This window comes from Pinus tabuliformis, chromosome 1_2 (genome assembly GCF_031772625.1).
Source record: "Pinus tabuliformis cultivar Carrire ecotype Pingquan chromosome 1_2, CPIR1, whole genome shotgun sequence".
NCBI lineage: Eukaryota > Viridiplantae > Streptophyta > Pinopsida > Pinales > Pinaceae > Pinus > Pinus tabuliformis.
Window position 1 is genome coordinate 747,361,632 of NC_142298.1, and position 27,471 is coordinate 747,389,102.

At 39.9% G+C, this 27,471-nt stretch overlaps 1 pseudogene; it reads left to right on the forward strand.

Annotated features, from left to right (window-relative positions):
• Positions 1–6,931: 6,931 nt before the first annotated feature.
• Positions 6,932–27,471, forward strand: part of LOC149207924 (protein ASPARTIC PROTEASE IN GUARD CELL 2-like) — a 55,050-nt pseudogene continuing 34,510 nt past the window's right edge.

Consider the following 27,471-nt stretch of genomic DNA (forward strand, 5'->3'; position numbering starts at 1 on the left):
ACATTTATCTTGCAGCTCTAACATCCCATATTGCATCTAGGAGTTGTCAGCACATTCATCTTAGCTGTTTTGAGGTAAGCCCACTTTTCATGTCTCACACTACGTTTATGGCACTTATTGTGTTTCATTTCGTATGAATGTTGTCTGATTGATTTCAGTGAGCACTTGCTATTGTTTTGATACATACTATCTTGTACTAGGACCGTTTTTGTTTTCATTGAAATCTCACTATTGTCGCATGCATGATACTCTTTTGCATGGATAATCGCTGTTGGGGTGACTCGCTTCACACACTTGCATGCTTTCCCATTTCCTAAATCCTGCACCTGTTGCTTGCATCAATGATCATTCACTCTTGTTTGCACTCATCTCATCATGCATTCACACTTTTCATGTTTTCAGTCGCCCGTCGGCCGGACTAGGCCGCCTTCGCCTGGATTGTGCCTTGCCCGGCTAACACTACGCATTTTCGAAAGAAAAGGATCTTCCTTCCCTTCAAAAATTGCACAAGTTTAGTGAGTTACTAAACTCTAGGCTTGCATTCCAAAATTCTTGGAGGCAGTGTCCTGCTGGCCCAGAAGTTGGGAAATGCAGTTTGTTGGTTGCATACTACTGCTGACTGAAATTGTGCATTGTGCAGTTTTAGTCCTCAACAAACCAGACTGGACTTTGCATTGCAAAGTTCCAGCAGTCAGTCAACCTACTAACAGCCCAGACTGTGCCTTGCACAGTTTTGGAAGTCAGTCTCCCGACCTCTCAGTGGAAATTGTGTAACCTTCATGATTAGTCACATAGGTATGTTGCAAGTCAGTTCTCAAGTTCGTTTTGGTTTTCAACCGACGGATTGCTTTCCATTAGTGTTGCCATGTCTCCAAGTATCGCAAGTGTTCATCTGCCTCTCAGCAGCACAGGTACAATGGTTTCCTGGAGAGCAGAGTTGAAGACACCATTCAAAGCACACTTGGGGATGCAGTCGATCAAGTGTCTATGAACTTTCCTACCCATGAAGACATCGAGTTATAGATCCATCCCAACAGCTAGCACATAGTAGACAAGGTGAGCAGTGTTGTTGGTTGCATGCAAGGGAATACAGGAGCATGCATGACAATGTGTGCATGTATGTGATCCCACCTATTCGATACACTCACCAAGGTGAAGACAAGAAGCAAGTCTGACTGGAGCTGGATATCTAATCTAACAAGTTGATGTGCACGACCACCAGCGCATGCTTGGAAAACATTGTAGACACTATGCATCAACATGTTGTCGGTCTGGTCGAAAAGGGATGACCATGTGCATGATATCAAACAAGTTGAACAGAGTAGCCATATCAGTGCACCTGGATGCAACAAAGGCAAGAGTTCGCTTCAACAAGATGTCACCATTGAGCACACGGACTCCACCACGGACAACCAAGCTTGGCATCATCTCACCACCTTCGACCATCACAAGCATGTCAAAGATTTGGTCTCACCACAATGGTCCGAATGTCAGTGATGTCTTTCATGGCTTGCTGAAGCAATTTTGTCTCACATGAGCACATGTGCATTGTAATGTAACGTGTTGTCAAGTGGAAGTTCAAGTGTCGATAGTTAGATGTAACAGTCATAGAGTAGATGAAGAGCCATGAGGGTAGATGAATTGTCACAAAGGGGAGTGTCAAGGGTCACCCCACCCTTTGCTATAAATAGAACCTCATAACTCATTGTAAAGGCTTTTGGTCAACCAAACTTCTGATAGGACTATCTTAAAGAAAGCTTGGACAGTGTTGTAATGAGCCTTGGCTTCTCACTGCGTAGAGCTAGTACATATCTTTAGAGCAGGCGGTTGTGGCTGTAATGTTCCGTTGTCGGAACTAGTGGTTGGATATGGATGTATTGAATGACTAGAACTTATACTTCATAATATAACGGAGCCGACACATTTCATGCATATGTTGTATTCTATTCTATGCTATCTAGTTTACTCTAAATGATGTATGTATTTGTTTTCTTACACATGAATGTATGGAATATTCTGTATAAGTATGTATGAATCTTTCTAAAATGTGTTATTGGTTTAACCATCACTTTGGATTTCTTGCTAACTTGCTTTCCATCTTGTGATGCATCTTCGCTCATGTGTTCCCTTCCAAGCCACGTACTATTACAGGTTTCAAAGGGATGCACTCACTTCACCCTCAGTGTGTTGGAACCTCTCATGCACCTTCCTTGACTTACTGCAGCTGTCACACCCTTGCTACCAACAGGGACATCTTACTTGCATCTATGTGAAATCGTAATCAAGGCATTACCGTACAACCCACTGCTGGGACTCCTACACCATATGGTCTGAGGTCTAATTGGGACTTCTTACCAGGGAGATACCCTTACATGTTGGTGGGTCCAACACCGTCAACAAGCTCCAAATCATTTTTCCAACCCGAATCCAGGGCTACTGAATCAACCCACCAAAGGCTCTAGAGAATTTATCCAACCTAGGCTCCAGGATAGTAACTCAACCCAAGTTTTTTTCAGGGCTCCAGAGCATTTGTTCCAACCCACAACCATAAGGAGTTATGAGCACCAACAAGATAATAATCAAGTGGAAAAACCCACAACACCATGGCTATCCAGGAAATGACAAGGTAAGATAAAATCATTGTCAATCTAGGCAATCCTATATGCGTATGATGGATCATAACCAAATAATCACATGCATATACCATGCATCCATAAATTAGTAAGGAAACTACACATGCAACCTGTTACCTACAAATAAATCTAGCTGTAGTTGTTGATCCACCTTTTCCCTTGCACTTTCCTACTTTTCTTTTCCTTCTTTCCTCAAATCCAAAGTATGCCAAAATTCTCCAAGAAAACTCTAGTTGTGAAAGAGTATGAGAGTGTGAGAGAATAGAGAGAGAGAGAGAGCTCCAAAACTGAACTAACAAAAGATAGACCAAAAAAAGTTGTGAACTGATCCTCAGAAGAATTTTTATCATTGAGGCCTCCATTTTCTTCAATTTCATCTATTTTTCCTTCAATTTCGCTCACATGAAATTATGTGACCTTTCACCTTCCTTTTATCCTATTTTCCATTATTTTCATAATAAATGCCAATTAATGCCACTTCGCCTTTTACCAATTTCCTTAGCCATTAATTAATCACCATTGATACCCCATCACTATGTTTTACCTAAAATTTAGCTTGGAATACATGTCTCATGACCTTGGTGTTATTTTTGCCTTTATTAACTTTATTACATGAACTTTTAACCCGAGGTTGTTACACTCATCGACTCAACTTGAACTTCAATTGACCATAAAATTAGAGTTCCATTTAGCAGACTTACATTGAATCTACGTTAGCTTTCCCCAATGTCAATGTGTGCCTAGCCTCCTTCCATCAACATCTGACAATGTAACAACCAACCCTCTCAGCCAAACATTGAATTTACTTTCTCATTGAATGGATCCCTATTGATGAGATCTGACTAATATACCATTTGATGCATTATACTCAGTCCTACTCAAAAAAGACATTCACAGTCTCAAAAATTCCGAGAGTTGAAATATTTATAGCTCTCCAACTAATCGAATTCACACATTGTCACATAATAGTCAACAACATTATGCAGTCATACATGATTAAAATAATAGTTGTGTTCTTCATGAATGTAATAACTAACAAAAACTCCTCTAAGTCCCCTCTTAATCACGAGAGTTATACATATACATAAAACATCTGACCATAGATAGACAAGAATAACATAGTCCTCTATTAGCATTACTGACACACACACACACACACATATGACATAGAAACAATACTCATCTTTTTAATGCACCAAGTACACAAGTAAGAAACTTATGTTATTGTCTTCAAATGACTAGTAAATAAGAGTGGGACTTCATCTCTCCACCCAACCATAGACTAATTCCACTTCAATCTTTCCTACAGTTGACCACCCTCAAGCTAGATTCAAAGTCTGAGGAGGTAAATTTTTCAAGAGTTCTCAACTATTCATACCTCGCAAGGGTCAATTTCTCATGTGATATCTCTATATATCTCCCAACTAAAACACCATAGTGACCTCAACAATCACACAACAACTAATAGGTCTCAACAAAGGCACAAAGAGTCTTGGTTCAGATTTGGAGATGGGTGACATAAGCACAATGGGAGTTTTATCAATTGGATTAGCTATGGTATTACTAAAGAGAATACTCATCTAGGTAGTTTATCATTGGGTTCTAACCCAAGCACTATCCACCCCAAGGCTACACCCGATGTTTATTAGCCCCAGCTAGTGCTAGAGTGCCTCAACCTAGCTAGTTGTTTTTCAACCAAACAATTTCCTAGTGGTTTATCAGCCCTAAGGCAAACTATTGTTTAGGTGGTCTATTAGTGAGCCCTCATGGGTTTATCAACTCAACAAGCACCTAAGTGTCACCAACCCACTGAAATCTTCATGACACACATCACACAAGAACCTACACTGGCCTTAGTAAAAAAGCACATAAGGACATACACAGGTACAAAATAGGACTTTGCAAACTCAGGGAATTTATTTCTCGAGTGTAGAACATAGGTTCTCACGAATTCTGAGTCTTCCAAGTAGCCACACCAACTACCAGAGCTACTTTGTGTTCTTCCTACTATTATGGGGAACTCACTCTCAATACATGAGAATCCATCCAATAACTCTCCCCCATCCTCAAATTCTCGACTTCCAATGATCAACTCCTAATGATAATGATCAACAATCAGTCCTCTCTTATCTCCACACCAAGATTTTCTTGCCCAAGTTTTTTCTTGCATGTTGACCCTGTTAGCAAGATTCATGAGAGTAAGTACGTTGACTCTTCCTCCACTCAGGAGGCCCATCTCCTCCTCTCAATGTTTGCACAATAGTTTCATTAAACCAACAAAGATTTATGATGAAATAAATGTAAGGTTTGGGTTTACAAGAAATATCCTCCTCCTCAGTCCTCTGAATCTGTGTCCATTTCTCAGCCACTCAATGTTTCACAATTCCACATAATTTACATCAATTAGAATTCATAATGATATTTTCCAGAGGGTTAGCTACAGGGGTTTTCATACTTTCTTCCCATCAAGGCAAGGTTCTCCACCAACTTCGAACCTACATGACCACTCACATAATGGTACTAGACTTTAGCATATTCTAAACAATGAATCCTACCTTCATTTAGTGATTAGATTAAAACCCCAAAGAGCCTAAAATTTCCCTTAACTACTATCCAAGGATCCTCCTTTATCTTACCTATTTGGCCATTACTAATTCTCCAAAACATCTAGTCATGAACAAGAGGAAAAGATTCAGCCAAATCCTTCAACATGATAGAACATTTTGAGGGATTACTAAAACACCTCTACCAATATTTGACTGACCGATTTTGTAATCATTTGGGTTACATCACTTTGCTTGATGGGGCCTCATTATGAGTGAGCCTCCACAAACTTCTAGCTACCATATTCACAAAAATAAAGATATTTTTTATACCCCAATCCCCCTACAATTTTGGAGTATCCAACTCGCTCGACTTAAAAAAATTAATCCCCATATTATGTGAGCCTGACCTAGGACAAAATACTTATTAGATTTTAGATGATGGAGGTCCCAAAGATAAAAATGCTCTCAAGGTCCAATTTATGTAGAACCACACTCCCATCAATGGAAAGGAGTCTACTAACCCTCAACACAATTCTAGCCTCAACCTTATTGAGAATCCCCAACTAACCTACAACCATGAACCCATTAGGCTAATGAAAAAAAGCCAAGATCTATATTTTTCAAAAGAAATGAAAATAAGACATGTAAAATCCATAAATATAACATATGATTCAAACATTTCAAATAAAACAAGTTCAATATAACTATGTTTGTTGGGCTGAATTATTGTTATCCTCTCTTAACAAGTTCAATTTTGACAAATGAAAATAATAATCATATATATTTATTTATGTATGTTTTATCACACTGATAGTAACCAAATGTGTTTAGAACATAATAGATATATACAATAAGATAAATTGTAAAAAATTAAATTTATGAAAATGAAAAAATAAAGTTAATCATCATAACAATATTTTTAAACATTATATGTGGATGCACACTATCGAAAATACCCAAGTTGACATCTAGATCTTTTCACAAGAAAGGAATAATAGACATATAGAATCCTTAAATATAACATGTGATTTGAATAATTCAATTAAAAGAAGTCTAATTATAACTAATTTTATTGGGAGGAATGATAATTATCCTCCCAACACAAGTTCAATTTTGACAAATCAAAATAATAATTATCCATATTTATTTATGTATCTTTTATCACATATACAATAACGAAATGAATTTATAGCATAACATAAATACATAATAAACTAAATTGAAAAAAATAAAATTAATCATCATAACAATATTTTTTAACACCAAATGTGGATACACACTATAAAAAATATGTAACAAACTTTTATGTATTCCTCTAATCAAACTGGAGGCCTAAAAATTGAATGAGAATAAAAATTTATCTATAAATCACCTCTCAGCATAGAACACCTCACACTAACAAAGGTCACTCACATAACCTGGATCATCAAACATACCAAAATGATTGAGTTGTATATTATCCATGGTTTTAGTTGTCATTTTGATGTCAAAAGTAAGAAAATTTTGTTAGATTCTATCCTTGCATACATGGGAATATGTGACATGTGGACTCTTCCCAGTAGTGAGGGAGCTTGTACAGGGTCCCACTTTTGGAGACTGATTCCCAAACTAATGATTTCTCACTATGGCTACTTCCAAACCATTTCCTAAGCTTATCACCACAATTTAGAATGTTTCACTTCACCTCCTATACTCCTTACCATGTTAGAACACTTTGAAATGAGTTTATAGATGGGAGAATTTGTTAAGCAAATGGATTCAATAAAGAAAAAGAAAGTGCCACAATTATTAATATTTATATAACTCACAAATTCTTTCGTTATGATTACATCAATGATATTTTTTCCAAAAGCAAGGTCTTCAACATCAATTAAGTCAATTAGATTTTTATAAATAAGAATTTTTTAAAAACAAAATAATTTATAAAATCGAGTAAAGCTATGTTTTAGATGAGTGGAAGAATCAAAAGTTAAAGGAAATAATTTTCATCATCAACCTTTTTTTATCACAAATAAATTCATTAACCTGTTTTATTTTGAAAATTCTTATGATGATCAAAAAATAGTTATGACTATTTAATTCATATTTATGATGTTAAAAGAATATTCATGACTATTTAATTAATATTTATGCAATTTGGATAATATTTCTACATCATATTAATTGGATATTTAATATTATAAATATAAATTTCTGGTTATTTTTTCTATCTTTTAATAGTTAAGAAAATCCTCAACATCTCTAATTCACTTACTTATATATTAATTGGAGATTTAATATTATAAATATAAATTTCTGGTTATTTTTCTATCTTTTAATAGTTAAGAAAAACCTCAATATCTCTAATTCACTTACTTTTAAATATATGGTCGGACATTCTAATTCACTTACTTTTAAAGATATGGTGGGTCATTCTAAAATAACTACTATCCACCTCATCTTTTTTTGAATTAGAGAATTTTATATTATAATTTAAGTATTTAATTATGATTTTACACATTATGAAAGTGCATCTATTTTTAAGTAAATTATTATTTTTAGGAAGGAATACCTAAGTTTAGGTAGGAATACACACTCTACCTAGCTCGTTTTGAACCTATGACCTCTTAGGAGGAAACACATGCTCTTAACCACTAAGACCACTCTTAAGAATAAGGTATAGAGCATTAAATTTTAATTTAAAATAATAAATTTTAAAATATTTTTTAATCTACTTAATCTTATTTTATCTCAGAAAGAATATTACAAGTACACACTTGACAACTATGATAAATATGTATTAAATAATTTTTCCATATCTTAGATAGTTGATTATTTTTATATTTACTTTGGAGAGCCTAATAAGTTTTCTAACCATCTACTATTCTCTTTGTAACATTATGATTCTAGTTTAAATAACAATTGAAACCAATATATAAGTACTTTTGCGACAACATCTAACAAGAATGGAAACCAATATATAAATACTTATGAGAAAACATCTATGGAGGGACATTATTATCATAGCTAATTGAAAGATAAATTTTTTTCATAAATTTAAGTATCATAATTAATATTTAGTTTAGTTAATAATAATAGTAATAAAATCTCCAATTTTTTTTATGAAAAAATTCAATAATTTTTTTCAAAAAATTAATATCAATAATTTTTGTAAAAAAAAAAATATCATCTATTATAAAAAAAACAACAATGAATTATGTTGTATTCATCTTAATATATGTGTTTATATCTAAAATTTGTTATATTTTATTTGTATAAATATGGGGAAAAATAAGAAGAAAATACCACTCTTTCTAACAAGTATACTATAATTAGTTTTCATTTTCCATACTTTTCTAAATTTCCTTATGGATAACATTTTCCCTAAAAATTTAAAAAATATACTAAATTTTCATTTCTATCTCTGACATAGAATAACTCTAAAAAGTAGAAAAGTAAAAATTTATAACATATTGATTCAACAATTTTGTAAAATTACTTGAAATCTTTAAATTTTTTATGGAAATTTTAATAATTGTTGTAATACAAATATTAAGGTCAATAACGAACCCTATTATATATATATATATATATATATATTATTATATTTATTTATATAAATATATAGAAGGATTGGAAAAAAGATGGAATTCTTTTTTGTGTTAAAATTACAATTAGTATTTATTTATCATGTTATTTTTTTCACAATAATGTTTATTTGAATTTTAAAAACTTTTTCTTTAATATCTAAAATTTAATATTTTTTACCTAAAAAAAATGAAATTCGATAATTCTAAGTATAAAAAGATGAAACAATATTATGTTGATTTGTGAATCAAATTTATCTTTATCATTTTTATTGTTTTTTTAATTGTGATTCACATTCACGAGTAATAATCCGGTGTCTGATTCACCCAAAGGGATCTACTCACTACTTGCCCACTTATCTAGTCGGGCCTAACCCCAAGGGTGTCGAGGAGATTTGACCCCATGACCTGCCAATTAGAAAGGTACTTAGTAATGAGAACTTACTAATTGAGCTATCTCATGGGGCTTATCATTTTTATTGTTTTTTTTTTGTCGTTCAAAATGGTTTTCATTAGATTTTCAAAATAGCATAGCATACAAAAATGATCTCAGCAGTCCCCACTCTCTCATTCTAACTAGAGTTTTTTAGATTGGGGATTGGAGAATACCAGGGAAGACAATTTGCATACATTATTTTTGTAAGGTGTTGTGGCCTTAGCATACTAGGAGTAACACAAAAAGAGACATGAACTGACAACAACATATCAAGGAGGGGGATGAGGGGGCATTACAGGGGGAGCTGCAAAGTGACCAGCATGATCATGAATATGGAAGTCAATGTGTTCCACCCACGCTTGCAAGCTGCGAAGGTGGTCATTTGTGCGACGATGACTACACCAGGGGTTGTCCAATGCTCCAGAATTGCATTTTGGCTATATTGGATATCAGTAAGATATGACATTATCTCATTATGGTCTTCGTACCTGTGGTCCCTGACTATGGTCTGCGATGGATTCCATGGAAGCGGGGGCCACAAGGTTGTTTTGTGAGCTAATTGGAGAGAGAGCCTTAACATCCTCTATTTCTCGACTGGGCTAGTTGGCTAAGGATGAATTGTGATCTAGCTCAGGACGCCCAATGTGGGCATGCGGCCCCCTCCCTCGGCAAGGACAACCCTGTTGGTGGGGCATGTAGAAATTGAGAGCAGATGACAACCAATTACAGGGAGAGTCCATAAAGAGTCCTTTGTTTAACCTTGCAAAAAATACAACAATGCCCAATACCACAAAACCATTGCCCCGAACGAATATGAACCACCAAACCGACACCACGACCAGAGGGGTCGGACGGGAAGAGTTCACCCAGACCAGAGAGCAAGGTAGAGCAGCTCCCATATACAACCCCAAAGCTTGATGCAAACAGAGAATGCTACCCCAATTACAGAAGAGGAGAATATTGTTACCTTCAGACTAGAGATGAGACCCAAGCCAATAACACAATTTATGAGAGACATGAATAATACCCACACACCTATGAAGACCAAAAAGATCCCTCGCGGACAGAGGTGAAACCAAAAGTTGCCGCAGGTATGAAGAGGTAATATAGCCTGTGAAGGCGTGGAAACTATACAAAACCGCAACTGTCCGGATCACTGGATCCCAAAGGAAGACAAGAAGACAGGACCCAACCCACACCCGAAAATTGCAGTGGTCCTCTACACTCCTCAACCAAGGCCGAAACCCAATAAAGCACCATAGACCCAAACCCCAACACCTTCACTCTCCTTCCAACCCAAATTCGTTTCCCAGCCAAATTGAAGCGGAATGCTAGCCAACTCTGAATTTAACCACAGATTGCGTGAGGGAGATTATCGCACATAAAGAATGAATGCAAAGACAATACATCAAAGGGAGTTAATACCCACGTGAAAAAGTAGTAGGCCTCGATGGCCTTGAATGTAGCACCACTGTGAAACACATTGAACATTCCATATATGACATTCAGTTGAGCAATAGTTATTATTTGTCCCATCTGACCATTTAATTCTCTCTTATTTATTTTTCCCAATGAACTTAGTCATTAAAACTTTTTTTTCTCCATATGTTCGGTGAATGTGTTAGCTACAAACATGGGGTGGCAATGAAATAGATTGATAATGATAATTTGCAAAAGAAACGACAAAGAAATGGCTGGGTTGGGAACGTGGAAGGTAAGGAGAGGAATTCAGGAGGTGACAACGACAAATTCAAGGGATGATCATCCATTAATTCCAGGCCAAGGAGTGGGAGGGTGAAGAAAGGAATTGTAATTGAAGCGTAGAAAGGAACGAATGCCTTTTCTAATGTCCCTCATATCTCGGGTCTCTGATCACCCCATTAAATAGATCCATGTTCTCGTAATTCGTTTATTCACCTGCACAGATCTGACACACTCCCTCACGCTCAGTTGGCTTGGCTTCACCCTTATAGCTTTCCATTCTTACATTATCGTGCAAACAAATGACAAGGAGATGGAGTTGCTTCGAATTCCTCGTGTATACACTTGCTATTGTTCCTCCAATCTGCAGAGTCGAGACTGATTTCTGCCCCAGAGTTGCTGGAGTATCATTCTCTGGATGTCGCGGCTTGGCTCATTGAGACCAAGATGGCATCCGTGCCAGGCAGAGTTGAATATGAAAAAGGAGAGACGAAGCCGAGAAGGATAGCTTGGAGCATGCAAGTGATGCACAGGGATAGTCTAGTGGTCAAGGATGCCCCCAACGCTATAGCATCCTACGAGCGCCGATTGGAGGAAAAGCTAATGAGGGATGCCAGACGGGTCCGTGCACTTGAGCAACGGATAGAGAGGAAACTCAGATTGAAGAACCCGACGGGGGGCTATGAGAACGTAGCTGAGATCACTGTCGAGTTCGGGAGCGAGGTCGTGTCGGGGTTGAAGCAAGGGAGTCCCGAATACTTTACTCGTATAGGTGTTGGGACACCGACAAGGGAACAATTCATGGTGCTCGACACTGGCAATGACCTGGTCTAGATTTAGTGCGAACTGTGCAGCGAGTGCTACTCACAGGTGGATCCCATATTCAACCCCGCTTTCTCTGCTTCCTTCTCCACCGTCGGCTGTGACTCCGCAGTCTGTAGCCAACTCGGTGCCTACAATTGCCACAGTGGCGGCTGCAAATACAAGGTCTCTTACAGCGACAGCTCTTACACCATTGGGAGCTTCACCACCGAGATGTTGACATTCGGCGCCACGTCTGTCTGTAATGTCGCCATCGGCTACGGCCACGACAATGTCGGTCTCTTCACTAGGGCCACCGGGTCGCTCGGCCTAGGAGCCAGGCTGCTCTCCTTCCCCGGACAGCTTGGCACCCAGACAGGATGCACCTTCTCCTACTGCCTTGTCGACCGGCCATCAAAATCTTCGAGTACTCTCGAATTTGGCCTAAAATCCGTTTCGGTCGAGTCAATTTTTACGCTCCTAGAGACGAATCCCGTTCTTCCAAATTTCTACTATGTCTCCCTCATGCTGATGTGTCACATGCTTACATTGGCGGTACTCTTCCAATCGCACTATAGGAGGTGCGGCACCGCCGATCACTTTTTTTTAACAATACTTGCGATCATGGACTACGCCTACTTTCTATACTTAGTTTATTTTTCAACTTTCCTAAGTATACTTTCATTAACACAGCGGAAACTTTCTTACATCATTCATCATTATTATCTTTTACACATATATGCACAATAGATAATAAACTGGGAGGGGCAACTCCCTAAAATATGAGTCTGCCCAATAATATCAATACTTCACAAATATTCAGTTTTACAGTCTTTGTAGGAAACCCCAAGTTTCCTTGGTACAATATCTGTCAAATCGTGCAAGTCAGCCTACACTATTCACACTGCCTGAACCACCGTTCAGAGTGCCCAAGGATACTTCCACCCATCGCACCTCGTTCACTGTCGCATTGTTCAGCACGTCGTTCACCTGCAGCTCATTCAGCCGAACACCCTCAACTCGTTCAGGCGGATGCCCTCGCACGTTCAGTGGTTCAGCCCAGTGCCCTCGCACTCCCTCGCCTATTCACTCGTTCGGCCCGGTGCCCTCTCACGCCTTCGCCCATTCGCTCGTTCGGCCCGGTGCCCTCGGCTGTTCGCTCGTTTAGCCCAACGCCCTCGCACACCCTCACCCATTCGCTCGTTCAGCTTGACGCCCTCGCCCAAATGCCTTTGAATGACTTCGCCCAAACGTTCACTCATTCGGTCATTTAGCCCGGCGCCCTCTCACGCCCTCGCCCAAACGCCTTCGCATGACCTCACCCAGTCGTTCAGACAAACGCCCTTGGATGCCCTCGCCCGGTCATTCAGCCCGACGCCCTCGCACGGTCGTTCGACCCAACGCCCTCACATGTCTTCGCACGACCTGCAGCTCCATTTTCTGCATTTGCCCTGGCTCAATGGTTCGGCCCAAGAGTCTGCCTACACCTTGCTAAATTTCAGTGTTCTCCAAGTTAGCTCGCCCTCCAACTCACATGAACAGTTGGAAACTTCCTTTAATGATTTTTGCCACCATCCCAATGCTTTACTTATATGGCGCTTGGTCCATCGTTTGGGGCGTCGACCCACCATTTCATCCAACTCGCCCCAACTTCGCTTTGGCCCATGGTGTGGGCACCCATGTGCAAGATCGCCCCCACATATAACTTTCCATTGCCCAACACTTATTCATTTTCACAAGATGACTTTCGCGTCGCATGTTTCCTTCGTTTGGTCAGCTCGTCGCACCGTTTGCCCGTGCCAACTCCCGTCAACCCGTCGGTTAAACACACCTGCTCGGCACGCCCGGTTCGTGGGCTTGACATACTCCCCCACTCTAAACAGTTGTCGTCCTCAACAACACCATCATACGACATCACAAAGTGTTTGCTAGCTCCAACATCCAATGACCATGTTGCCTGCCTTTGCTCTTCCATTGCACAAACCATAAAGGCTCATGTCTCCATGAATCAGAAAGTCTCCTCAATCCATGATCATCAACCATATCCGTCGCAATCCCCACATGCTTCTCCCACTGTGGAAGGTTGGTCCCTCCAACTCAAGCTACATGCTTACTGCAACATATTGTGTCGACCTCATCATGTATTGCCATCGTGTGAACTGTTGCCATGATACTCCAACACAATGCTAACACATTTTTGTACACTTTCGGACCCCATGATTTAAAGTAGTCGGGTAGCTAGCCCAACGGTCACGCTCAAATGATGAAAATGAACATCCTCATGCCATCATCAGTCATTTCTCAGACTCCTGTCACAACATCATATCGATCAAGAATCTATCTCCATCTAAGTAAGCCATGCCCAGGTCCATGAAGTAAACTCCATCTCGTCTGCAACATGTTGTCCATGATGTTTGGTGTTAATGTGCTGCATGAAATCAGCCACATCTATCCCAACATCATCATCCATATGTGTAAAATCCATCTCCTCAAAATGAAGAGATCCTCTCATCAAACCCGACTCTCGATGTGCCACATCCAGGTCCATGAAGCAACCTCCATCATATCTGCAATGTGTCATCCCTCAAGTCTGCCAAGGAAACAAGTATACACTTGTCTCATCTCCCATGTATCAAAAGTGGTCAAGTCTCGACTCAACCCATGCCCAAGTGTTGCCACCAAGGCATCATCATCGTTGTAACTCCATCACTCCAAAGTGTCTCATATCGATCCTCCACATCAAGTCACTCTCTCAAGCACACCCATACATGTACTCAAAAGTATGCACCCCATCCTGCATCAAAGTCCCTGACCTCAGCTCCTCAATGCATCAGATCCTCAAAGTCCACTAAAATATGAAGTCCCTAAGAGTCACAACCTCATGTCATTATGAGCTCCATTAGTCATCTGCAATCAACATCCTAACAAGCATACATATCTCGACCCAAAGGTCACTGCAAAATGCCTCGGCTCTCCATGTAGTAGGAATGCTTCATAGTCTACGCACAAATCCAACCAAGTCCATGACCTTGATGTACAAGAGTGCACAACCTCTCCATCGGCTCATAAGTAAAACATCTCCATGTCACATCAGCAAATCCACCCGCATAACATCCCTACCTTGGCACTCCTCATTGGATGCCCATAAGTGACACCTCTACAAGTTCTCCTGCATAATGTCCCTGCATAAGACTACCATGCTCCATGTCCCCAACTCGATGTCCATGACTCAAGTTGCCCATGTTGTCCAACTAAGTAGACCCATCACAACAATCTGTCATTCTCATCCAAGCCTGCAATTCGGTCTAGTGCCCATAGTCACCCAAACCATATCATCATCACATGAGTCTCTTCCACCATGGCTCCCCCATTGAAGGTTCCACCAAGACTTCCTCTTGCTCTCAGCCATGAGAAGTCCACCCAAGTATCATCAAACTCAAGTATGTGCCCTCCTCCATTCTATCCATGAGTCATGCTGAGCACTTAGCCAATTTCTCCATATGGCTAAAGCATGACCCATTCTTTCGCAATGATCATCATGTTCCTCCCTTGTCACGGGCATTTGCACCTTCTGCCATAAGGTCACAAATAACCCCAACAAATCCTGCAATAATCAATGGTCCTTGCCTTTCCATAAAAGGTCTCATCATAGACATCCATGGTATGATCCTCCATCGCATTGGCAAACTAATTTTGCTCTTCTCTGCATATGGCTCATCTACCAAAAGCTCAATTGAAACACAAGTATCAGTAGTACTTACTTCATCATTAGGCTCCTCCATGAGAGTATCCCCATTCACCAATGTTTGCAAACTGCACGATCCTGGTCCAACTTGACCAATTTAAAGTTCATCCTCCATCGTTGTCATATCTACAACATCCTCAAACATCACGACTTCCTCTTTTTTATCATCGCAATCTGCAGCTGCAACCTGCTCCATTGCTCAACCAAGTCGAAGAAGTTCATCTTTAACATTCCTTTCCAAGACTTCAAGTTCATCTCGAATCCGTGGGTTCTCCTCTTTCATCCACTTCAACTTGTATAAGGTCAGCAAGAGCCTCCCTTGACATTCTTCCAAACCTGCCATGTCTAGTCGTTCAGCTTGGCCCAAGCATGAAGCTTCACCCCTGTTAAACCTGTCACGAAGTGTAGCACTTCAATCTACAATTCTGAATTACCAAAGCCTGCGGAATACGGACCTCTGATACCAACTGTTGAGAAGTGTAGTGAGATCATCTTTTCTGCAAATCCGATTCTCTGAATTAGGGCTTTGATACCAACTGTCATGCCCCTACACTGGCGGTACTCTTCCAACTGCACTATAGGAGGTGCAGCACCACCGACCACTTTCTTTTTAACAATACTTGCGATCGTGGACTACGCCTACTTTCTATACTTAGTTTATTTTTCAACTTTCCTAAGTACACTTTCATTAACACAGCGGAAACTTTCTTACATCATTCATCATTATTATCTTTTACACATATATGCACAACAGATAATAAATCGGGAGGGGAAACTCCTTGAAATATGAGTCTACCCGATAATATCAATACTTCACAAATATTCAGTTTTATAGTCTTTGTAAGAAACCCCAAGTTTCCTTGGTACAATATCTGTCAAATCGTGCAAGTCGGCCTGCACCGTTCACACTGCCCGAACCACCATTCAGAGTGCCCAAGGATACTTCCGCTCGTCGCACCTTGTTCATCTTCACATTGTTCAGCTCGTCATTCACCTGCAGCTCATTTAGCTGAACGCCCTCAACTCGTTCAGGCGGATGCCCTTGCACACCCTCGTCCGTTCAGTCGTTTAGCCCGGTGCCCTCGCACACCCTCGCCTATTCACTCGTTTGGCCCGGTGCCCTCGCATGCCATCGCCCGTTCGCTCGGTCAGCCCGAAGCCCTTGCACGCCCTCGCCCATTCGCTCGTTCGGACTGACGCCCTCGCATGCCCTTGCCCAAACGCCTTTGAACCTCGCCCGATCGTTCAGACAAGCTCCCTTGCTCGGTCGTTTAGCTCGGCACCCTCGCATGGTCGTTCGGCCCGACACCCAACACGCCTTCGCACGACCTACATCTATGCTTTCTACGTTTGCCCCAGCTCAGTGTTTCAGCCCAAGAGTTCGCCTACACCTTGTCAAATTTCAGTCTTCTCCAAGTTAGCTCACTCTCCAGCTCACATGAACACTTAGAAACTTCTTTCAATGATTTTTTCCACCATCCCAATGCTTTACTTATATGGTGATTGGCCCATTGTTCAGGGCGTCGACTCACCAAGCCGACCCACCATTTCATCCAACTCGCCCCAACTTCGCGTTGGCCCATGGTGTGGGCGCCCATGTGCAGGACTACCCCCACATATAACTTTCCACTGCCCAACACTTAGTCATTTTCACAAGATGACTTTCGTGTCGCACCGTTTGCCCGTGCCAACTCCCACTGACCCGTCAGTTAAACGTGCGTACCCAACTCGTGGGCTTGACATACTCCTCCACTCTAAATGGTTGTCATCCTCGACAACACCATCAAACGACATCGCAAAGTGTTTGCTAGCTCCAACATCCAAAGATGCCCATGCTGCCTGCCTCTGCTCTTCGATTGCACAAACCATAAAGGCTCATGTCTCCATGAATCGGAAAGTCTCCTCAATCCATGATCATCAACCATATTCGTCGTGATCCCCACATGCTACTCCCACTGTGGAAGGCTGGTCCCTCCAACTCAATCTACATTCTTACTACAACATATCGTGTCGACCTCATCATGTATCGCTATCATGTGAACTGCTACCATGATACTCCATCATAATGCTAACACATTTTTGTACACATCCGTACCCCATGATTTGAAGTAGTCGGGTAGCTAGTCCAATGGTCACGCTCAAACCATGAGAATGAACATCCTCATGCCATCATCAGTCATTTCTTAGACTCCTGTCACAACATCAACTCGATCAAGAATCCATCTCCATCTAAGTAAGCCATGCCCAGGTCCATGAAGTAAACTCCATCTCGTCTGCAACATGTTGTCCATGATGTTTGGTGTCAATGTGTTGCATGAAATCAGCCACATCTATCCCAACATCATCATCCATATGTGTAAAATCCATCTCCTCAAAATGAAGAGATCCTCTCATCAAACCCGACTCTCGATGTGCCACATCTAGGTCCATGAAGCAACCTCCATCATATCTGCAATGTGCCATCCCTCAAGTCTACCAAGGAAACAAGTATACACTTGTCTCTTCTCCTGTGTATCAAAAGTGGTCAAGTCTCGGCTCAACCTATGCCCAAGTGTTACCACCAAGGCATCATCATCATTGTAACTCCATCACTCCAAAGTGTCCCATATCGATCCTCCACATCAAGTCACTCTCTCAAGCACACCCTTACATGTACTCAAAAGTATGCACCCCATCCTGCATCAAATTCCCTAACCTCAGTGCCTCAATGCATCAGATCCTCCAAGTCCACCATAATATGAAGTCCCTAAAAGTCACAACCTCATGTCATCATGAGCTCCATGAGTCATCTCCAATCAGGCCCAAAGGTCCCTGCAAGATGACTTGGCTCTCCATGTAGTAGGAATGCTCCATAGTCTGCTCACAAATCCAACCAAGTCCATGGGCTTGTTGTACAAGAGTGCACAACCTCTCCGTTGGCTCATAAGTAAAACATCTCCATGTCACATCAGCAAATCCACTAGTATAACATCCCTGCCTTGGCACTCCTCATTGGATGCCCATAAGTGACACCTCTACAAGTGCTTCTACATAATGTCCCTGCATAAGACTACTATGCTTCATGTCCCCAACTCGATGTCCATGACCCAAGTTTCCCATGTTGTCCAACTAAGTATACCCATCACAACAATCAGTCATCCTCATCCAAGCCTGCAATCCGGTCTTGTGCCCATAGTCACCCAAACCATATCATCATCACATGAATCTCTTCCAGCATGGTTCCCCCACTGAAGGTTCCACCAAGACATCCTCTTGGTCTCGGACATGAGAAGTCCACTGTTATGAAACTAGCTCAAGAAAAGATAGAAAAGATAGATCAACGCCTTAGAATTTAGCCTCTTCGAGGGGGCAACCTCCTTTACATTACATAAATGAACAATTCTTCAATGATTCAAATGACAAAACCTCATTTCTATATATAGGAATCTAAGGAGTCACAATATAACCCAGTCGACCTAACAATAATAATATAAAGCCACAAAAATAACAATAGAGGGATTCTATGGGGCATAGTAATAACAATATGGGGATAATAGGGGCACAACAATATTAATAATGGATGCAACTACAATAGTAATGGGGTAATCACTAGTATTTTAGGGACCCAACATGCCCCTTTCCTTCAAAAAAGTGTTGTCCTCAACGCTTGAGTAGTTCTAGATGCTTCTATATAAAATTCTCATCCTCCCATGTGGAATCTTCAACAGATAAGTTCTTCCACTTGATAAGATACTCCGAAATTGATCAATTTTGTAGCTGTCAAGTTCTTGTTTCTATGACTACTTCCGGTTCCAATATAATTTTTCCTTCCTCGTCAAGTTCTGGCAATATTGTTTGAACTGGGAGCTTGTCTCCTATAACCTTCTTTAAACATGAAACATGGAAAACTGGGTGCAATCGAGAAGCTGCAGGAAGCTCCAATTTGTATGCCATAGTACCAATCTTTTGCAACACCTTGTACGAACCATAATACTTTGGTGATAATTTATTATCCTTCTTAGCTTGCTTGAGGGACATTTGCTTATATGTTTGTAGCTGTAGGAATACCCAATCACCTACATCAAAACTTCTTTCGCTGCGATGTTGATCTGCCTGTTGTTTCATTCTATTCTGTGCCAACACGAGGTTATCCTTTAAGAGTTGGAGGACTTGTTGTTGATGTTCGATGTGATGTTCCACTGCTTGAACCTTAGAATTTTCTCTTAAATATGATGTGATGGATGGTGGTTGATATCCATAAAGTGCCATAAATGGGGTCATTTTTGTCGCTGTATAGAAGGAAGTGTTATACCACCATTCAGCCAGAGGCAACCATTTGACCCATTGTGTCTGTTTATCAGATACAAAGCAACAAAGATATCCTTCCAAACATTTGTTTACTATCTCAGTTTGCCCATCAGATTGAGGATGATAAGATGAGCTATGAGCTAACTGAGTACCAAGACAAGAAAATAATTATGTCCAAAAATTTCTAGTGAAAATGGGATCTCTGTCACTTACAATAATCTTTGGGTTTCCATGTAGCTTTTGAATTGTTTCCATAAATGCAGTAGAAACTGTACTGGCTTTAAATGGATGTGATAATGCACAAAAGTGTGCATACTTGGTAAGTCTGTCAACTACCACCATGATGACACTCTTTCTCTCAGACTTGGGTAAACCTGTGATAAAATCCATTGAAACCTCCTCCCAACATTGGCTTGGAATGGATAAAGGTTGTAATAGACCCGGTGTCTTAATTGTTTCAAATTTATTTTGTTGGCAAACCAAACATTCCTCCACAAATTTTTGAATATCTGATTTAAGGCCATCCAAAAAAAATTCCTTCTTAACCCTGTGGTAAGTTTTTAAAAATCCTGAGTGCCCTCCTAAGGGAGAAGTGTGCAATTCCATAAGAATCTTTTGTTTTAGTTGGGAATTCTTACAGAGGTATAAGCGATCTTTGTACCATAAAGAATCATTTTTCTAGCTAAATGTATTAGACGTACTGGAATCTTGTTGTAACTTTCGAATAAGTGCCCACACTTCTTCATCATTCTTCCATTCCTCCCTTGCTTCGTTTATCCAATCTGGTTGGATAATAGAAATGGCACACAACAATGCTTCCACATCCTCATCCTTTCTTGAGAGTGCATCTGCCACCACATTTTTCTTCCCTTTTTTGTAGATGATTTCAAAGTCATAACCCAACATCTTTGTGACCCACTTTTGTTGCTCTTCAGAGGATAATCTTTGTTCTAAAAAGTATTTAAGGCTATCATGATCTGTTTTTACCTTGAAGTGTCTTCCCATTAGGTAGGGTCGCCATTTCTTAAGTGCATGGAGTATTGCCAACATTTCCTTCTCATAAATAGCTTTGTGTAAAAATTTTCCCTTGATTGGACGACTTTCAAAAGCAATGGGTCTTTCATCTTGCATTAAAACAACACCAATTCCATTTCCTGAAGCATCACATTCCACAATAAAGGTTTTTGTGAAGTCCGGTGTAGCTAAGATCGGTGCTTGGCACATTGCCTCTTTAAGATGTTCGAAGGCCTTTGTTGCTTCTGGAGTCCATGAAAATGCATCTTTCTTCAATAATGTTGTTAGAGGTGCTGCTATTCTCCCATAATTCTTAACAAACTTGCGATAATACCCTGTCAACCCGAGAAATCCTCGCAGATGCTTTATGGATGTGGGGATTCCTTAATGGCTTTAATTTTGTGAAGGTCTACCTTAACTCCTTCGTGAGATACAATATGACTCAGATATTCCATCTCTTGTATTCCAAAGAAACATTTGGATCTTTTTGCATATAATTTCTTCTCCTCCAATAGTTGTAGCACCCTGTCAACATGTTCAACATGATCCTTCCAAGACTTGCTGTAGATTAGTATATCATCAAAAAATACTAACACAAATTTTCTAAGGAATGGTTTGAAAATGGAATTCATCAAACCTTGAAATGTTGAAGGTGCATTGGTAAGGCCAAAAGGCATGACCAAAAATTCATAATGACCCTCATGAGTTCTAAATGTTGTTTTCGGAATGTCTTCAGTCTTCATTCTGATTTGATGATATCCTGAACGAAGATCCAACTTGGTGAAGTAAATTGATCCATGCAATTCATTCAGTAATTCATCAATGACAGGAATGGGAAACTTATCTTTAATAGTGAGCTTGTTGAGCTCCCTATAATCTGGACACATGCGCCATGATCCATCCTTCTTGTGCACCAATACTACTGGAGCAGAGAAAGAACTTTGACTCGGTTGAATTATACCAGCCTCTAGCATTTCTGCAACCATACGTTCAATTTCACTCTTTTGGGCATAGGGATATCTGTACGGCTTGATGTTTGGAGGAACACTTCCTGGAATCAGATGAATAGCATGATCATGATCACGAATAGGTGGGAGACCTTTGGGAGTCTCAAATACCTTGGAATGATTGTCCAAGACTTTTTGGAGATCTGGAGAAATAGATGATTCCAATGTGGAAACATCTAGCGAACATAATTGTGCAATTACACCCTTTGTTCCTTTTTTAGAAGCTTTGTCATACCGTTAGAGCTGATTATCTTTCCCGGTTTCCCTGCAATACCCCTTAATTCAACTTCCTTTCCTTCCACAGAAAATTTCATGAAAAGTTCTTGAAAATTAAAAGCTATTGTACCCAAGGATTGTAGCCATTGGACTCCTAGTACAACATCAACATCTCCCATTGGAATGGAAAGCATTGGGCTAGTCAATACATATTCTCCCATGGATAGCTTGATATTATGGCACTTTCCAAAGAAATTTATTGTTCCTCCATTTGCAACCATCACTTGACACTCTGGTGCTGAATATAAGAAGCAATTCAATTCTTTTGCTACCTTACAATGAATAAAATTGTGGGTACTTCCTGAATCAATCAACACTATTACCTTTTTCTTCTTGATTTGTCCTTCTATCTTGATGGTTTGAGGAGTGGTAATTCCCACCAATGCATTACAAGATATGGTCGGATTCATTTCTTCTTTATCTAGGCTTTGTTCCTGGAGTATATCCTCTTCTTTTGACCTTTCTTGCTCCTTTTCTTCTTCCTCTTCACAATCTATGTAGAATAATTTCTTCTCAACGCACTTATGACCTTTAGTGTATTTGCTATCACAATCGTAACAAAGCCCTTTTACTCTTTTTTCTTCCAATTGTTGTGGTGTCAACCTTATAGGTTGTGGAAGACTAGGGGCAAAAACACTTCCATCTTTATAGTTGTGAGTGGTATGCTTCCTGGTTGCCATAATTTTGCTTTCCATTTTTCTTGCTAACCTGAATGCCTTCTCTAATGAATCAGGTTCCCAAAGGCAAACATCATGTTGGATATTATTCTTTAAAGTCCCTATGAACACATCAATCATATGCTCCTCTGGAATATTTTTCACCCTTATGTTCAATTTTTGGAATTCCTCAATGTGCTCCATTATTGAACCATTTTGTTTGAGACTTATCAATTGGCTAAAAAAAGTGTTGTTTTTTGTATCGTCATAATGTGCTGTCAATTCTTCCGTAAAAATTGCCCAAGTGATAATTCATTTACGAGAGAAAAGCCATTGATACCATACAAACTAATTTGGTTCCAAATATAAAGTTGCAATACGTACCTTTTGTGTGTTTTGCACATTATTGAGATCGAAAAATTGCTCCATCTGTAATATCCATGTTGTGGGATCCTTGCCATCAAACTTCCTCATATTGATTTTTGGAATATGGTGGGTCTTCGATCCCACATTAGGGTCTATGAAATCATGATTAATATTTCTTTCGTTCTCATCATGAGTTTCCTATACTACCTTTTCACCATTAGTAAGTATTTCTTGTAGAAAATTTGTCAAATCTGTCTTCAAATCTACCATGTCTGTCTTCAAATCTATCTTCAAATCTACCATGTCTCTATTCAAATCTGTCTTCAAATATATCTTCAAATTGTTCATCTTAGCTTCCATGCCCTTTATCTTAGATTCCACGCCATTTATCTTAGCTTCTATTAGATTTTGTGAGAGTGACATTGAACTTGTTCTTCTAATTTTGATATATCATGTAGCATTTCTTCATCTTCTTCATGAGTCATGCTAGAGCTTTCAGGTTGCTTACTAAGTGTTTGCATTTTCTTTCCTCGGGGCATCAGTTACCGATAATAATGCTCTACTATGCCCTTTGAATTCCTTCAAAATAAATTTTCAAACCAATCTTAAGCAAAAATTTAAAAGAATCTACACACCCTTTTTCACTTTGTAGGAGCTCGATATTGCCTCTAATGTATCTCTGTACTTTCAGATCATTCAGTTCTGAAATTGCGATATACAGTATCCCTCTATGTCCTCTTTCCAATGCCACCAGTCTGATCCAAATTGAGTTCTCCATGGAAGAGTTATGCGAAATCTCCCACAGTGACCTGATTATAGACTAGTTTAGTATAGTGAAACTATACGACGTGCCACGAGTCACTGTTTCGACCTTTGACCCTAAAAAATATATACAAGAAACTATAGTCCATCCTCTTTCTATACCTTCTTACAAAATTTCAATCCAATGCTCAGAAAGAAATTTATGATGACTTTCCCCAGGTCACCTGTTTGGAATGTAATTCAGGAGTCTGCAAAAATACCAACTTCTTCAGATCATATCTCTGCAAATATAGCGTGAAAAGCTCTGAAATTTAGATCCGAGGTTCAGCACGATTTCTTCTCAAATGGGTTTTTTTTTAGCTTTTGAAACGTCGCGGGAAAAAAGTTATAGCAAAAATTCCACGATGACCTATTTGGAGCAGTGAAACCCTAGAATCCAAAGCTCTGATACCAAATGTTATGACACCAACTCAAGAAAAGATAGAAAAGATAGATCAACACCTTAGAATTCAGCCTCTTCGAGGGGGCAACCTCCTTTAAATTACATAAATGAACAATTCTTCAATGAGTCAAATGACAAAACCTCCTTTCTATATATAGGAGTCTAAGGAGTCACAATATAACCCAACCGACCTAACAATAATAATATAAAGCCACAAAAATAACAATAGAGGGATTCTATGGAGCACAATAATAACAATATGGGGATAATAGGGGCACAACAATATTAATAAGGGATGAAACTACAATAGTAATGGGGTAATCACTAGTATTATAGGGACCCAACATCCACCCAAGTATCATCAAACTCAAGTGTGTGTCCTCCTCTATTCTATCCATGAGTCATGCTAGGCACTTAGCCAATTTCTCCATATGGCTAAAGCATGACCCATTCTTTCGCAATGATCATCAGGTTCCTCCCTTGTCATGGGCATTTGCACCTTCTGCCATAAGGTCACAAACAACCCCAACAAGTCCTACAACAATCAATGGTCCTTGCCTTTCCATACAAGATATCATCGTAGACATCCATGGTACGATCCTCCATCTCATTGGAAAACTGATTTTTCTCTTCTCTGCATATGGCCCATCTACCAAAATCTCAACTGAAACACAAGTATTAGTAGTACTTACTTCATCATGAGTCTCCTCCATGAGAGTATCATCATTAACCAATGTCTGCAAACTGCACGATCTTGGTCCAACTTGATCAATTTAAAGTTCATCCTCCATCGCTGTCATATCTGCAACATTGTCAAACATCACGACTTCCTATTCTTTGTCATTGCAATCTGCAACCGCAACCTGCTCCATTGCCCAACTAAGTAGACCCATCACAACAATCTGTCATTCTCATCCAAGCCTGCAATCCGGTCTAGTGCCCATAGTCACCCAAACCATATCATCACCACATGAGTCTCTTCCACCATGGCTCCCCCATTGAAGGTTCCACCAAGACTTCCTCTTGGTCTCAGCCATGAGAAGTCCACTCAAGTATGTGCCCTCCTCCATTCTATCCATGAGTCATGCTGAGCACTTAGCCAATTTCTCCATATGGCTAAAGCATGACCCATTCTTTCGCAATGATCATCACGTTCCTCCCTTGTCACGGGCATTTGCACCTTCTGCCATAAGGTCACAAATAACCCCAACAAATCCTACAATAATCAATGGTCCTTGCCTTTCCATAAAAGGTCTCATCGTAGACATCCATGGTATGATCCTCCATCGCATTGGCAAACTAATTTTGCGCTTCTCTGCATATGGCCCATCTACCAAAAGCTCAATTGAAACACAAGTATCAGTAGTACTTACTTCATCATTAGGCTCCTCCATGAGAGTATCCTCATTCACCAATGCTTGAAAACTGCACGATCCTGGTCCAACTTGATCAATTTAAAGTTCATCCTCCATCGTTGTCATATCTACAACATCCTCAAACATCACGACTTCCTCTTTTTTATCATCGCAATCTGCAGCTGCAACCTGCTCCATTGCTCAACCAAGTCGAAGAAGTTCATCTTACATTCCTTTCCAAGACTTCAAGTTCATCTCGAATCCGTGGGTTCTCCTCTTTCATCCACTTCAACTTGTATAAGGTCAGCAAGAGCCTCCCTTGACATTCTTCCAAACCTGCCATGTCTTGTCGTTCAACTTGGCCCAAGCACGAAGCTTCACCCTAGATAAACCTGTCACGAAGTGTAGCACTTCAATCTGCAATTCTGAATCACCAAAGCCTGCGGAATACGGACCTCTGATACCAACTGTCACGAAGTGCAGTGGGATCAGCTTTTCTACAAATCCGATTCTCTGAATCAGGGCTCTAATACCAACTGTCACAGCCCTACACTAGCGGTACTCTTCCAACCGCACTATAGGAGGTGTGGCACCACCAACCACTTTCTTTTTAATAATACTTGCGATCGTGGACTATGCCTACTTTCTATACTTAGTTTATTTTTCAACTTTCCTATGTATACTTTCATTAACACAGTGGAAACTTTCTTACATCATTCATCATTATTATCTTTTACACATATATGCACAACAGATAATAAACCGAGAGGGGCAACTCCTTGAAATATGAGTCTGCCCGATAATATCAATACTTCACAAATATTAAGTTTTACAGTCTTTGTAGGAAACCCCAAGTTTCCTTGGTACAATATCTGTCAAATCATGCAAGTCGGCTAGCACTGTTCACACTGCCCGAACCACCGTTTGGAGTGTCCAAGGATACTGTTAGAGTCAGTCCTTTGGCCTTCCTTCAGTGATCAAAATGGGCCTCTTATTATGTCTATTTTGTTAGATTTTTTGCACATGATCTTCAGCACAAAACATGTCATAAGCATGTTCATCAGGAGCAGCTCGGAAAAATCTTTCTAGCGGTATATCACACTCCCAAAACCAGCTCCCGAATCAAAAGATATGACCGAATGAATAAATGACTCAAAGATCTCTCGTGAAGCAGTTCATGTATTGAATGATCCAGAGGAAGCTAGGAGATGTCAGTGGCTAGTTTTGTGGCTGGATTGTGATAGAGAAGGAGAGAACATAGCATTTGAGGTCTATTACCGTGCTACTAATCCTCATCTCAACATATGGCGAGCTCGTTTCTCTGCTTTGATTGAAAGAGATATCCTGTGCAGAGGGCACTGTACATTGTTGACAGGGATATTGCTAGTGAAAGGTTTACAGCTGCTGGTCTCATGGTTCTTAAGAGGAATTACTTGGAGAATTATAAGTATGAATCTTGGGGAGGTTGCAATTGATGAGGAGGTAGATGTCATTATCTTTCGAGTGTTCCAAGATCAAAGTCCACTCAAAAAGGTTGTAGCTACTCAGGAGGAAAAATCTCTGGCAGAAGCTATGAAAAGAAAACTTCCAGTAGAGTTAATGTTATCAGAACAGCAAGTCCACAAGTGGTTTTTTCGTAGAAGGCAGAAGGACAAAAAGAGCAAGATAAATGATACCAACCAGTGGTGGTAAATAATATTGTGGAATTGGTTCAAGAATCTCAGTTTTTCTAGTCTCAGAAGGGTTGAAAACAAAATGGCATTAAACATTAGGAATCCCCGAAGTGCAGCCATTGGCTTGGAGCTTAGTGATGAGAATTTCAATCCAGGAAACTACAATGCTATAGAGAACACTTTTGTAAGAAATTATTTCATCACA